The sequence below is a fragment of the Capsicum annuum genome, chromosome 12, assembly GCF_002878395.1.
Source record: "Capsicum annuum cultivar UCD-10X-F1 chromosome 12, UCD10Xv1.1, whole genome shotgun sequence".
Taxonomy (NCBI): Eukaryota; Viridiplantae; Streptophyta; class Magnoliopsida; order Solanales; family Solanaceae; genus Capsicum; species Capsicum annuum.
In genome coordinates, this window is record NC_061122.1 from 24,620,559 (window position 1) to 24,635,203 (window position 14,645).

A 14,645-nucleotide genomic window follows, 5' to 3' on the forward strand; every position below is an offset into this window, starting at 1 on the left:
ATATTTATATTACTGAGGGATGCTCTCAAAAATTTTACTCCCTCCGTCCAACAATAGAGGTCCACTATTGACTTAACACACGCTTTAACAAACAATAAATAATAAATATAATTTTACTATATCACCCTTACCCTTTGAATATAGTAAATTTCATACTTTATGAAATGTATTAGGTAATAAATAGCATTTAGTAGAAGGTGTAAAATGGATAAAACATGGTAAATTATTCATTGGTTTTTCAAATTGGACAAGTACTATTGGACATATATATTTTTAGTATAGTAGACCAGTAAAATTGGACAGATGAAGTAATTTATTTTTATTATGTGCTGGGAGACGCCGTCGCCAAGACCCCCTGCACAGCGGCAAAAAAATTTGTCAAATTGCCCAAAGCTGTTCTTTTGACATTTATAGTAGGTCCATGTTACAAGCCAAAGATGAAATTTTATTATGGATTAACTAATCAAAGACGGAGTTTTAACATACCTAAGAATTCGAACTTGAAGCTCATAATTTCCCCAGCTTTCTTGGTCTTCTTGAATTTTCTTTGCACTTGTTCCTGAATCAGAGCTGCAATACCTTACATGGATCAATTTTAATGTCATTATTTCACCAATACTTTGGGGAATCTCCTTCAGTTTATACAACCTACCCAATAATAGTTGCTCAAGCATTGGAAAATTATCACCACATGCTTCCTACCTTTCCAGATCTTCAGACACAATATGTAGATATTTTAATTTGTGAAATACGACATCTTCATTCAGTTTCCAATCTGTTCCAGCGAATGCATGGCTGCCTTTGGGCACCTCAAAGATTGGGTAATTAGCCAGCAAATTAATAAATTTCCATGGTATTTTAGTACGTGATAATCTCAATTTCCTGAGATTAGGAGGGAAGATATTCGTAGACAAAATCATCGGCTGAATGGTCACTATCTCTACGTGTAGTGTCTCCAGTTCCTCCAGAAGAACGAGAGAATCAAGAATAGCAGGCCAGTCAATATACCCAGATTCAAACAAAATCTTTAGCTTTTTTAGATTGGGAGTTCTTCTAATGATTTCCACAACAAAAGGAGAATAATGGAGATAGAGTGTATGCAACTTATTGAGAAACAAAGGTTGTTCTCCAATACTTTGATTTTCTGCCTCAGGAGGGTCAGATATGTATAGTGGCCATTTAATATCCAAATGTCTTATCTCTGACATTGACCAGATATCTAGTGGGCGCTTCAATGCTTGACTCTTCAAGACTTTCAAGAATTATGGTCTGTAGATTTCTCAATTTGGCTAGTGAAAGAGCTTTGTTAATATATGCAGCAACATATATAACCGATTGACAATACGTCCAACACCTTAAGCAACATGAAGTGTGAAACAATGGAAAAAATCCATTTTGCCCCGGGCACAAAATAACTCATGGAGTCTGATTCATGCAGGCTAACCACTGAAATAAAGGCAACACAATGACCACTGAAAATTTTGTTCAGCCCGCTATTCCACGTTTCGATGGTCATTACGACCATTGGAGTATGTTGATGGAGAACTTTCTTAGGTCCAAAGAGTTTTGTCCAGTTGTGAGTGTTGGCGTACAAGAGCCATCCACTGGTACTGCCTTGTCGGAAGCACAGAAGGCAGAGTTGGACTGTCTAAGGTTAAGAGATCTCAAGGCTCTCAATACTGGAAATAATTCTTTGCAAGGATACTTCTAAACAAATATGAGATTCCATGAAGAAGAAGTATCAAGGAACGGCGAAGGCGAAATGAGTGCAGCTTCAAGCACTTCGTGGTGAGTTCGAGGCTCTCTGTATGCAAGGTGGTGAGTCGGTAATAGAATATTTCTCTAAAGTTTTGGCTATCGCAAATAAAATGCGAATTCATGGAGAAAAATTAGAGGATGTTACCATCATTGAGAAAATACTTCACTTGATGACTGCAAAGTTCAATTATATCGTCTGCTCCATTAAAGAATCCAAAGATGTTGACGTTCTTTCTATTGACGAGTTGCAAGGTTCTTTGTTAGTTTATGAGGAGAAATTAAACCAACAAGACAAGGATGAAGTAGCATTGAAGGCAGTGATGTCTTCAAAAGGAAGAAATCCAGAGAAAAACAAGTGGAAAGGAAAAAATTGTCACCGAAAAGGGGAGAAACCCAAAGCTGGAGATTCCCAGGAAAAGGAAAAAAGACGCGACAAGTCTCAAGTTGAATGCTATCAATGCCATCGATTTGGACACTACCGATCTGAGTGTCGTACCAATTTAAGTAAGAATCATGGTAGTAGATCTAATTTTGCAGCAAGAAAGGAAGACGCAGAAACAAAGGAAGAAGAAGAGGAGGTTTCACTTTTGATGGCGTATACTTCCAAAGAGAAAGTTCCCACAAATTTGTGGTATCTCGATACCGTCTGCAGTAATCATATGTGTGGGCAGAAAGAGGCATTCTCAGAGTTGGATGAAACTTTTCAAGATACCGTGAGATTTGGAGATAATTCTGTGGTATTTGCTTAGGGAAAAGGAAAGGTAAAAGTCTCAAACAAAAATAACTCCATTCATACCATAGGTGATGTGTTTTATGTCCCTATGTTGAAAACAAATCTATTAAGTGTTGAGCAGCTTCAAGAAAAGGGATATGAACTTAATATTAAACGTGGAGTTTGTAAGATACAAGATCCTCGTTTGGGGTTAATCGCGCAGATTAACATATCGTCAAACCGCTTGTTTCCTTTATATTTTCACAACTCCATAAAATCTTGTCTTTCTGCCAAAGTTAAAAAGGATGCCTCGAAGTGGCATTTTCGGTATGCGCATTTAAATTTTGGAAGCCTGAAGTTCTTAAAGCAAAAATAGTTGGTGTTAGGTCTTCCGCAACTTGAATCTCCTAATGAAGTATGTGAAGAGTGTGCAGTTAGCAAGCAACATCATAAACCATTTCCAACAGGAAAGTCTTGGAGGGCAAAGAAGGTGTTGGAGTTGGTGCACTCAGATATCTGTGGTCCGATAAGTCCTACGCCTAATAGAGGTAAACGCTATTTCATTAGCTTCATTGATGATTATAGCAGATATACATGGGTTTATTTCTCAAGACAAAAATCAGAAGCATTTGAAACTTTTAAGAAGTTTAAAGTGTTTGTTGAAAATGAAGTTGGTTGTCAAATTAAGTGTTTGTGGACTAATCGGGGTGGCGAATACAACTCACTAGAATTTGTAGAATTTTGTGAGAAGCATGGAATTAAAAGGCACCTTACGGCAACCTACACACCTCAACAGAATGGTGTGTGCGAAAGGAAAAATCGCACAATTCTTGATATGGTGCATAGTCTTTTAAAGAGAAGTGGCTTACCAAAAGACTTTTGGGCAGAAGCAGTTCGTTGGAGCATTCATATATTGAATAGATGTCCTACAAGCTCTATTCGAAATATGACACCTCATGAAGCTTGGAGCAGGCGTAAACCAAATATTGAGTACTTTCGGATTTTTGGGTGTATAGAATATGCCCGTATTCCAGATGCTGCAAGGAAGAAGCTGGACGATAAAGGTCAAAAATGCATTTTCCTTGGTGATGATGACAAATCAAAAGCTTATCGCTTGTTCAATCCTATTACCAAGAAAATTTTTATTAGCCGAGATTTTGTTTTTAACGAAGAAATAATCTAGAATTGGAGCGACAACAGTTCGTTTCAATAATTTCCCTTTTCTGTTAAAGAAGATGAAGAAGCAGGACGATCTTTGGAGATCATTTCACAAGCAAGTCCAACAGTACAAGATCCTAGAGGGGTTGAACATGAATCAGGTGATGCTCATTTTAGTAATGAACATCCTCAACGTAGCAGAGGTGCACCGAGTTGGATGGAAGATTATGAGGTATATGGGATCAGTAAATCTGGAAATACAGCCAGTCATTTCTCTTTGTTTTCAGATTGTGATCCTTTATCTTTCACTTATGCCGTCAAAGATCCAAAGTGGCAGCAAGCCATGGATGAGGAGATTAGATCAATTGAAAGAAATGACACCTGGGAGTTGACAAATCTTCCAGAAAATCAGAAAACCATCGGTGTCAAATGGGTTTACAAAACAAAGCTGAAGGAAAACGGAAAGGTTGACAAGTTTAAAGCTCGCTTAGTAGCAAAAGGCCTTAAGTAAGAATATGGTGTTGACTACGAAGAGGTGTATGCTCCCGTTTCTCAATTAGATACCATAAGATTGGAGATTGCTTTGGCCGCTTAAAATGCTTGGAAAATCTTTCAGTTGGACGTGAAGTCTACCTTCCTACATGGTGAACTACAAGAAAAGGTATTTATTGAACAACCTCCTGGCTATGTGAAATTTGGTGCTGAGAATAAAGTGTTTAGATTGAAAAAGGCTTTGTATGGACTAAAACAAGCTCCAAGAGCTTGGTATAGTCATATAGATGCTTATTTTTTAAAGAAGGGATTTCGAAAGTGTCCATATGAACATACTCTTTATATAAAACAGAAAGGCACAGGAGTCTTAATGGTGTGTTTATATGTGGATGACTTAATTTATACCGGAAATAATCTGCCCATGATTGAGAATCTTAAGAACTCCATGATGGTTGAGTTTGACATGTCGGATTTGGGTATGATGCATTATTTTCTTGGTCTAGAAGTGAATCAATCTGTTTGGCATTTTTATTTCTCAAAAGAAATATGTGCAAGATATTCTGGATAGATTCCAAATGAAAAACTGCAACACTGTGAGCACACCAATGGAGAAGGGTCTGAAGCTCGTCAAAGAACCTGAAGGAAGAAAAATGGACAGCACTTTATACAAACAAATTGTGGGAAGCTTGATGTACTTGACGGCAACAAGGCCTGCTGTTATGCACGCTGTAAGTCTCATTAGCAGGTTCATGGAGAGTCCAAAAGAAATGCATTAAGCTGCTAAGAGGATCCTACGGTACTTGAATGGTAGCAGTGACTTTGAAATTTTTTATCAGATGAAAGCAGTTGGACATTTGGTTGGTTACACTAATAGTGACTAAGCCGGAAATCTTGAAGACAGGAAAAGTACATTGGGATATGATTTTATGTTGGGGTCTGGAGTTATTTCTTGGTCTTCAAAAAAGCAACCTATTGTTACTTTGTCGACCACAGAGGCAGAGTATGTTGCTGCAGCGTAATACGCTTGTCAAGCTGTTTGGCTGAGGAACATCCTTGAAGAACTTCATTTTAAGCAGGAAGGACCAACGCCAATCTATTGTGATAATACTTCGGCGATTAATCTTTCAAAGAATCCAGTTGAACATGGACGGAGTAAGCATATAGATGTGAAGTATCACTTCTTGCGCGATCTAACTAAAGAGGCAAAGATTAGTCTTATCTATTGCAGAAGTGAAGAGCAGGTTGCAGACATGTTCACAAAGCCCTTGAAACCAGTGTCATTTCTAAAGCTACGGAATCAGCTTGGTGTTTGCAAATTAAACTAAAAGATGTTTCAGTTTAAGGGAGGGAATGTTGACAACATGACCAGCAACGTGACCAGCTTTGTGGGTCACTTAGTAGTTTAGTTGTTGAGTTTATTTAGGATTCAATAAGTTGTTCCTAGTCTTTAGGATACAAGTTAACATCAAGTCAGTTTTTAGATTCAGATTTCTTAGGAGAATAAGCGTGTTCTGTTGCTACATAGTTTCATCTATTTAAGACCCTTGTAACAGAGTATTTTGTAACTTGAGTATAGAGTAAATTTTCACACTTGCAGAGTCTCTTTCTTTTCATTGTTGCTGTAGTGTATTTTTCTATCAGGAGGACATGGATCTTTTTTGAATAATTTTGGGGTGAATAGATTCCAACTATCATCTAGACTTAGAAAAGACTTACTACGAGGAGGAAAATCAGGACAGCTGACATAATCAGCAACATTTTTGAGCCGAGTGGTCAGTAGAATTCGGCTTTTATTATCATCATTTGGAAATATTCTTAGCATTTGGTCCCAAGCCTGAGTACTCCAAATATCATCTATGACAATAAGAAATCTCCTACCCTTCAAACTTCTATATGCAATCTCCATCAATTGATCATCATTGCTCGTTTCTTGATTTCTTTCTGTAACTGAAGAAACAATTTCAAGAAGCATTCGTCTCTTATTGTATTCTTCAGAGATAGCGACCCATGCATGTATATCAAATCGAGAACAAATCATCATAAACTTTTCTGGCAAGAGTTTTCTTACCTATACCGCCCATACCAAAAATTGGTATAACAATTAACTCAATGGTTTGGGAAGTGACGCGACCAAGTATGATATTGAAGTCATCCTCTATCCCAACAATAGTATTTTCCTCAATTTTACTTTTTCCTGGTGAAGAGGGTGTTCTTGATAATTCTGCAGATTTGCTTTGTTGCTTGTTAAACTTCATCAGCATCACCTCTTTGTTGAGAAGATAAACTTCTTCTTCCACTTTCAATAATTCTTGATAAAAGGATCTACGAGCCGTTTGTCAATCATATTCGCAATCTGCTAGAATGATGTTTCTTAGGCTTGAATCAACTCTGTCTTCTGCTTTGTATACTACATTTCTGATCCTCTTTTCTGCAGCCTTGAAATTAAAACTGGATGAATTCATTATTTTTATAAAAATATATATGATTTATTTAGAAGCAGCATAGGAAAATAACAAATTATAAATATAAAATGCACATGTAAAATATTGTTAAAACAATATAATATTCTTTGAATTGGTATAAAAAGCGATAAATGATTCAAGACAAATAGAATAATGAAGCTCCGACAAAAATTTAAAACACGTTTAATGTGCAGTATGCAGAGGTACATTAAAACATTAGTAATAGGACAGTGCAGGAGGGTTGACATTAGTGTTCTTTAAGGAATGTGCCAAGTTAATTCTGGAAAGTAAAAATGGATGGAGGAAGTAATTTCTAACATTTCACATTTATTTTCATTAAACCCTTAAAAAAAACCATACCGGTCTTTTTCTCTGGTGAAAGAGGAAGTAAAATGAATTTCTTTCTTCCATCTTTTATATTCTATTGTGCTATAGCATATTCTCTTTATTTTATCCTTAAGAACAGTGTTCTTGATAGACCTCAAGCTATGAGAATTCAAGAAATTTCCGTAAGGTTTACCACAATTGGTGTGCTTCAAAGTGAACTTGACAATACACCTCCTTTAATTTAATATACCATCGAGTATAGTGATGAGATGATCATATATTCTTTTGCCCTTAATTAAAGATTTAAAATTTGATTGTTTCAGTCCTTGAAATGAAAAAAAAAACCTGATAGGAACGCTTATCCCTTTAATGAGTCTTACTATAGCACAAACTCAAATTAGTCTCGATGTCAAACCAGGTGCCGAACACTGAGTGAAAATAGAGAAATTAAGACCTATTCCTCCAATAACTCTTATCTCCCAACTTGAGGTCCTTGCCTTTCACCAACACCAATCTCCTTAAGGGTGATACATATACTTTTATTATCTCATGAGATACCTATTATTATACATGCCTTTCGATTATATTATGTAACTCTATCTACTAATATTTATATAATTATACTAACATAATACATACCTCAAGAATTTCAATATCTTTGAGTTCCTTTGTAATATCCTCAAGGAAAACTTGCAGAGAGCTAAAGACATTGATAGGTAGATTCAACTTGTTGTGTACAGCTTCGACAAACCAAACATTGGTTAGGTTTCAAGAGTTGCTCCAATATATACATAAGTGAAGAAAGAGCAGCATAAGCCATTACTCTAAGTGTATGTTGGTTTTTAGCTTTGAAATTGGAGAAATAACATAAAAAGAGTAGGAGAAAAATAAAATACGGCAATAGTATTGTCAAAGGGATATATTTGTAGCTAAATTTCTAACTACACTTTAATTTAAATTGATATAACTAATTCCTATTCAAATAATAAAGGGATAACTAATTCCTAAGTCACATATGACTCTAATAATTTAAAACTACTAAATTATCTATTCCTACTTTATTTTTAAGACATATTTTCAACACTCCTCCTTGGATCAGAAATTGTCTAAACTTCGGCTGAATTTGACTTCTTGAATAAATCTGCCAATTCTTCTTTGTTCTTGCATGACTTATGTGCATCTTCTGTTGGATTAAATAAGAAACTTTTGCCTCTCATATCAACTTGGAAAATCTCAAGATTAGTGGAATAAAAAATTCAATAATATTTATCTCCAAACAATAGTTTAAATCCTTCTTCCATTAGCTGACCAACACTTAACAAATATTTATTAATATCGGGCATGTAAAGGACATTTGAAATTATTTTTGTACCTAAAATTATTTTGATTGCAACATTAGGAATATAATCACCATTCCCAATTCTGACTTTCTTATTTTTCAAAGGCAGGAACTCTTTAAAAAGAGTTTTGTCATATGTCATGTGATTTGTACAACCACTGTCAATCATCTAAAAATCAAATTTCTTGGTTGAAGAATATGTTACCACAAATAAGTGATCTTCTTCTTCTTCTTCTTTGGTGACTTGGACATCTGCTTAATATTTCTGAGACTTTTTTTTGCAAATCACAACTTCATGGCCAAGTTGATTGTAGATCTTGCATTGTGCATCTGGTCTCTTCCAATATTTAAATGAAGGATGACCTATTTTGCCATAGTGCTAACAAGGTGAGTAGTTTTTACTCTACCTTTGAGTCTTGTGGCTGGCTACCAAAGCTCCTTAACCATACCATCCCATCTCATAAGTCTCCTTTGTCCTTGTGTCTGCAATGTATTTAATAATTCTACCAAGCTAATCTTGGACAGATCTTTTGTGTTTTCCAAGGTAATAATCAATACTTCGTATCTTTCGGGCACTGTAATAAGAATTTTTTTCAACAATTCTTGAATCTTTAGATTTTGTGTCAAGCAATCTTACCTTGTTAACAATGCTAAGAAGTCAGTCTAAGTACTCTTTGACAGTCTCAAATTCCTTCATCTTTTGCAATTCGAATTTCCTTATTAAATTCAACACCTTCATGCCTCGTATTCTTTCATCTCCTGTATATTGTTCCTTCAGATTATCTCAAATTTCTTTTGCTGATTTAAAGGCCATAATTCTTGTGAAAATTGTTGGAGAAACACAAGCAAACAAAGTTGCTGTAGACATTGAAATTTCTTGGACTCTACAAAAAGAGTTCAATTTTTGTTAGAATTCTTGGGGTTAATTTATCCTCAATCTAGCTTGGTGGCTACTCTACCTAAACTCTAAATTATGCATATATAAAGGGGACAATATATATATATATATATATATATATATATATATAAATTATGCATATATAAAGGGGACAAATATCCCCTTAAAGACACATCTCCAGTATCCCACAAATTCTCGGAATATTCACAAAGTGGTCAACGATCTTGAAAATCTCAATAAATTCATGGGATATTTATAAAGAGATCAAAACCCTCTCTTCTTGATAATCAAATACATCAAGAAGATTCATAAATCCTTCTTTCATGGAGATCAAATTGAAATATTCCTACATTTGAGAAATACGCTACTAACGGCCTTTGAATTACAGAGAAAATCAAGAGAGAAGAATCAAGGGAGCAACAGATTTGTACCCACATCGTTTATCAATAAAAATTCTTGTTTTTTCATATTTTAATTGTGATTGTAATTTATTTCTATCACTGTAAAAATTTATTGGAAACTAATTGGCATGGCACGCCTAGTGGGACCAAATCTGCCCTTCATATCTTCTCTCATAAATTAGATCTGCAAATCTGTAGCAGCCGTATAAAGATGAAAGCTCTATTGATAATTCAATACTCGTCATCAAATCTACACTTCGACAAGCCTTGAAGTAGTGACATTTGTAGAAATTGAAATTTCTTGGACTCTACAAAAAAAGTTCAATTTTTGTTAGAGTTCTTGGGGCTAATTTATCCTAAATCTAGCTTGGTGGCTACTCTACCTAAACCCTAAATTACGCCTATATAAAGGGGGCAAATATCTCTTTAAAGAGGCATCTTCAGTATCCCACAAATTCACGGGATACTCACAAAGAGGTCAACGATCTTGGAAATTTTAATAAATTTATGAAATATTCATAAAGAGATCAAAACCCTCTTTTCTTGATAATCAAATACATCAAGAAGATTCACAAATCCTCCTTCCAAGGAGATCAAATTCAAATATTCCTGCGTTCTAGAAATACGCTACTAACGACCCTCGAATTACACAGAGAAAAAATCAAGAGAGAAGAATCAAGGGAGCAACAGATTTGTACCCACATCGTTTATCAATAAAAAATCTTGTTTCTTCATAATTTTAATTGTGATTGCAGTTTGTTTCTATCACTAAAAATTTGTTGGAAACAATTGCTTTTGCCTTTGATTTTCTGATTTTCTTTTCCTTATGACTTTTGATCTAGGCCACCGTGGGATTATTGGACAACGGAACAACATCATAATCCTCCTCCACGGCCTCTCAAAATCTAAAGCCTCAAGATAAGTCTACATTCTTACTATTCAAAGTTGGTAATTCTCACCATCAAAGACAGGAGGAGCTATTTGGGAAAAGTTGTTTTCAAAATTCATCTCTCACAAATCCCTCAAGAAATTGGAGAAATAACTGAGAAAGAGTAGGAGAAAAATAAAATACAGTAATAGTATTGTCAAAGGGAATTATTTTATTAATAACTCAAAACATATATTTGTAGCTAAATTTTTAACTACACTTCAATTTAAATTGGTATAACTAATTTTTATTCAAATAACAAAAGGACAACTAATTCCTAAGTCACATAGGACTTTAATAATTTAAAACTACTAAAATTATCTATTCCTACTTTATTTCTGACACATATTTTCAACAGTTTATTAGGATGATATGAGTCAACACTTATTGCAGTTTACGGATCTAATTAATTTCTCTGCTCCATCAGATTAGTTATTAGGCTAAGAGGTTTTGACCAAATGGTTTACTTGTTTTTATGTCCACTTGTTTCTAATTGGAGACAAATGCATAGGTGTACTTAGTTTTATCATTTGTTTAATTAAGAGATAATTATACTTTAGATGTGATATCACATTTCCAGCTCAATGAGGGTATTTGTTTTCTATTTTATAATTGTGAGATGCACTTAAGTTGTAGTGCACTCACTTTTTATCTTTGATTAAGCTTGATTAATATGCCCTTTCTCATATTTTAGGATAAATTTATCTTCGATGTCATATTTTTAGGGTCAAATTTATCTTTATTGTTAAGAAACTTTTTATATGTACCTTTTTTTAATAGAAAAGTCCAAATCAGCATTAAATGACTCATTTTCTTAAAATAAAACACTCTCTAATCTAGCACGTCCTATCAAACCCACAAAAAACACACAAATAAATATACCTTGTGAAAAATATCTAAAGTGGATTTTTTGAAAGAATGAGTATCATAGTTTTCTAGTTAAATTTCTAGAATAGTCTAGTGAATAATATCATAATTTTCTAGTAAAGTCTCTAGAATATTTTACCGTAGTATTTAAGATAATTATTTGAGAAAAATATGTATATTATTCTTAGATAGCTAAAAGATAAAAGTTACCTAGATTGTTCTTGTACAAGTATCTAGGCTAGTATCTCGAACCATCCATGGATAAGTATAAATAGGGATAGCCTTTGTACATTTGTAATTAACCCAAAAATTATCCAATTCAAGAAGTCTTCTTTCATAACGAAACTTCTTTTTCATAACTTCCTGTTCTTTAGTAAAATTTTTCGATCTTAGTTAATGATCTTGGGCTAGCAGAAGGTCTCTCCAACTACACCTTTCTTCTTCCATTCTACTATTCTTTACGTGGTATCAGAGCCAAAGTCATAGATTGACTTGTATTTATTTCAAGATTGGGTTTATGGTCAATTTAACTGGTTTGTGCAAATGGATTTAAGTTGCTGCGTTAATGGACTAGGAATGGAGTTGTTGAATCAGTCCAATAACAAAGTATGGAAGATATTTATGGAATCATTCCTTGTGGACGAAGATTTGTGAAATGTTTTTAATGGGGTAACACAAGTCCTCTTGCTGATGGACCAAAAAATAGTGGTGAATATAAGAAGTAGAAGAAGATTAATGAGAAGGCAGAGTTCATACTGAAGATGACCATTTCTACGAATTTATTTGACCATATTATAAGGTGTAAATCAGCTTATGAAATATGAAGGACCCTCGATCAGTTATTCAATAAGAAAAATGAAGCTTGGTTACAGATCTTAAAGTATGAATTGGCTAATACCACCTAAGGTAATCTTTCTATTGCCAAGTATTTCTTAAGAATTATGAATTTATGTTTTGAGATCTCTTTATTTAATCTGGATGAGGTTACTTCTGACGCACGAATAAGAAGAATTATTATTCGTAGTTTGAAGCCAGAATATATTTCTTTTGTGACATCGATCCAAGAATGGGCTCAACAACCATCTGCAACAACCCAACTTTTTTATAAAGGGTTAATTGGTAATTTTAACCAAATAATAATTATAATAAAGAAAATTAGAAGGGCCATTCCCTTATTCTTGATGCTGCACATTATGACTAGGGAGTTGAAAGGATAGTTGTTTTCTTAATTTTATTTTTCTATTGAAGCAGCAACCTTAAAGATGAGCAAGAGTTCTTTCGGACAGAATAAGAGTTGGTGCAATAGGGATTTTGCATAGACAGGTACTGAAACCTCTAATTGTCATAATGCTCTCATTAGTATATAATAAATACATTTATGTTTCAATTGATGCTCATGTAAGAAGGATAATTAGTTATAGTTTAATTGTATATTAATATCAATAGGGTGGAGAAGACAATTGAAAGTAATTTCCTTATGTAATTATTAACCGAGAAAATCTCTATCTAGTCCCAATCTTCTCTTTTGACATGTGTTGTCAGTGAAGTTGTAATAAAGTAGAATTTTTGTTAATGCGGTGAATTGAAGGTTATTCTACAATTAAATATTAATAAGTTTATATAGTGGTTATAGAAATTAAATTTTCAAATGAGAACGCAAAGAAGAATTTTACCAGCTTCCCTTTTTTACTGTTGTTTACGAGTCACTTCTTTAGCATTGAAGCTACTGTATTACTTAATTTTCTTGGAGTTTGGATATTAAGCTTTTGTAACACCCCGTATTTTTGGACTAGAGTTTAGACCGTCGTTCCTACGTATATAGATTCGAACTGAATTATTCTTGTAACGCCCCGCATTTTGGGCTACAATATAGACCATGATTTCGATGCGTTGATAATCCCGAAGCCATAAATCCTATGCCAATATGGCATGTTAATTATTTCCGTAGTATGTGAATCCATTCAAGCTTGAATTTAGACTATAGAGGTCCTTCAACTCAAGGACGAGTTGAAACTATTTCGATCGATTAGGTTTTAGTGGACATTGTAATTTGTGTCAGCTTCCATCGACCATAACTCTCTGTATATGTCGAATTAGAGAACCTACTATGTGTCAAATGATAGGTCTTCGAGTTAGCTTTCCAACGATACAAATTTTCCTAAAATTCGGCACCCGAGCAAGAAGTTATGGCCTTTCAAAGTAGTAGGTGGCGCCTATGTAAACATAGGCGATAGCATAGGCGGCGCCTATGTAAACATACGTGATAGCATAGGCGGCGCCTATGTAAACATAGGCAATAGCATAGGCAGCGCCTATGTAAAGGTTTCAAGTGACTTAAACACTCCATTTTGGGGGAAAAATGGTCCTTTTCCACCCTTACTTAGCCCTAAACACGAAATTCAGTTCCAAAAATCCCAAAATACACCTTCATTCATCAAAAGTGCTCAAGAATTCTCCTTAGAGTTTTAAAATAAAAATACAAGCAACTCAAGATTCAACTAGGGTTTTAGAAACTAATTGCATATTTGAAATCCCCAGAACGTAGGCTTCAAGAAGCACCTATAATCTTCGCATATAGAGGTATGTGGGGTTATCTCAAAAATCTCATAAGCTTTAAAAATTCATATTTTCAAATGGGGATTTTGAAATTATGAATATGATTATGTTTTAAACGTTTTATGATATTGATTTGGCCCTTAGGCCTACTCCCAAAGTGATTTGCTATAGGATATATGTATATGCATGTATTCCAAAAAGATGTTAACTTGAGAGCATGAATGATATGAAATTTCCTCTCTTGATGTGAATTTGTTTTAAATGTTCATATGATGTAAATTGTTTGAAAACATCTTGAAGAGCATGACATGAAATGTTTTGAGAATTGATATGATTTTGACTTGAAAACGAGAAGGTTATTCATGTTGAATACAATGGTTGAATGAGAAGAATGATGTGATATTGATGGCTTGCAAGTCGGGTATGACGATACCCTACAGAGTATGACATGTGATTGATTTGAACAAAGTTTGAATGTATGGATTTTCATGCGAAAGGTGAATGCCCGAAGAAGGCGTTTGAGTGAAAGGGCTCATCGCTAGAAACCGTAGTTGCCGATGTGGGTCATATGATATTGTATCCTACATGGAAGGATAATAAAATAATTGGGACATCTCACATGGGGGGATTCCCGGTGTACTCACATAGGGGGTATACTAGCTCCAAATCCTGGCAGCTACTTGGATTGGAGGCTTGGTTGCCGAGCACCAGAGGCAGATTCCATATAGCTGTGGAATTACAATTGTA

General features: G+C 34.5%; 1 pseudogene; it reads right to left on the reverse strand.

Moving 5' to 3' along the window:
• Positions 1-455: 455 nt before the first annotated feature.
• On the reverse strand, positions 456-7,729 carry LOC107854654 (annotated as a pseudogene).
• Between the last annotated feature and the right edge of the window lie 6,916 nt (positions 7,730-14,645).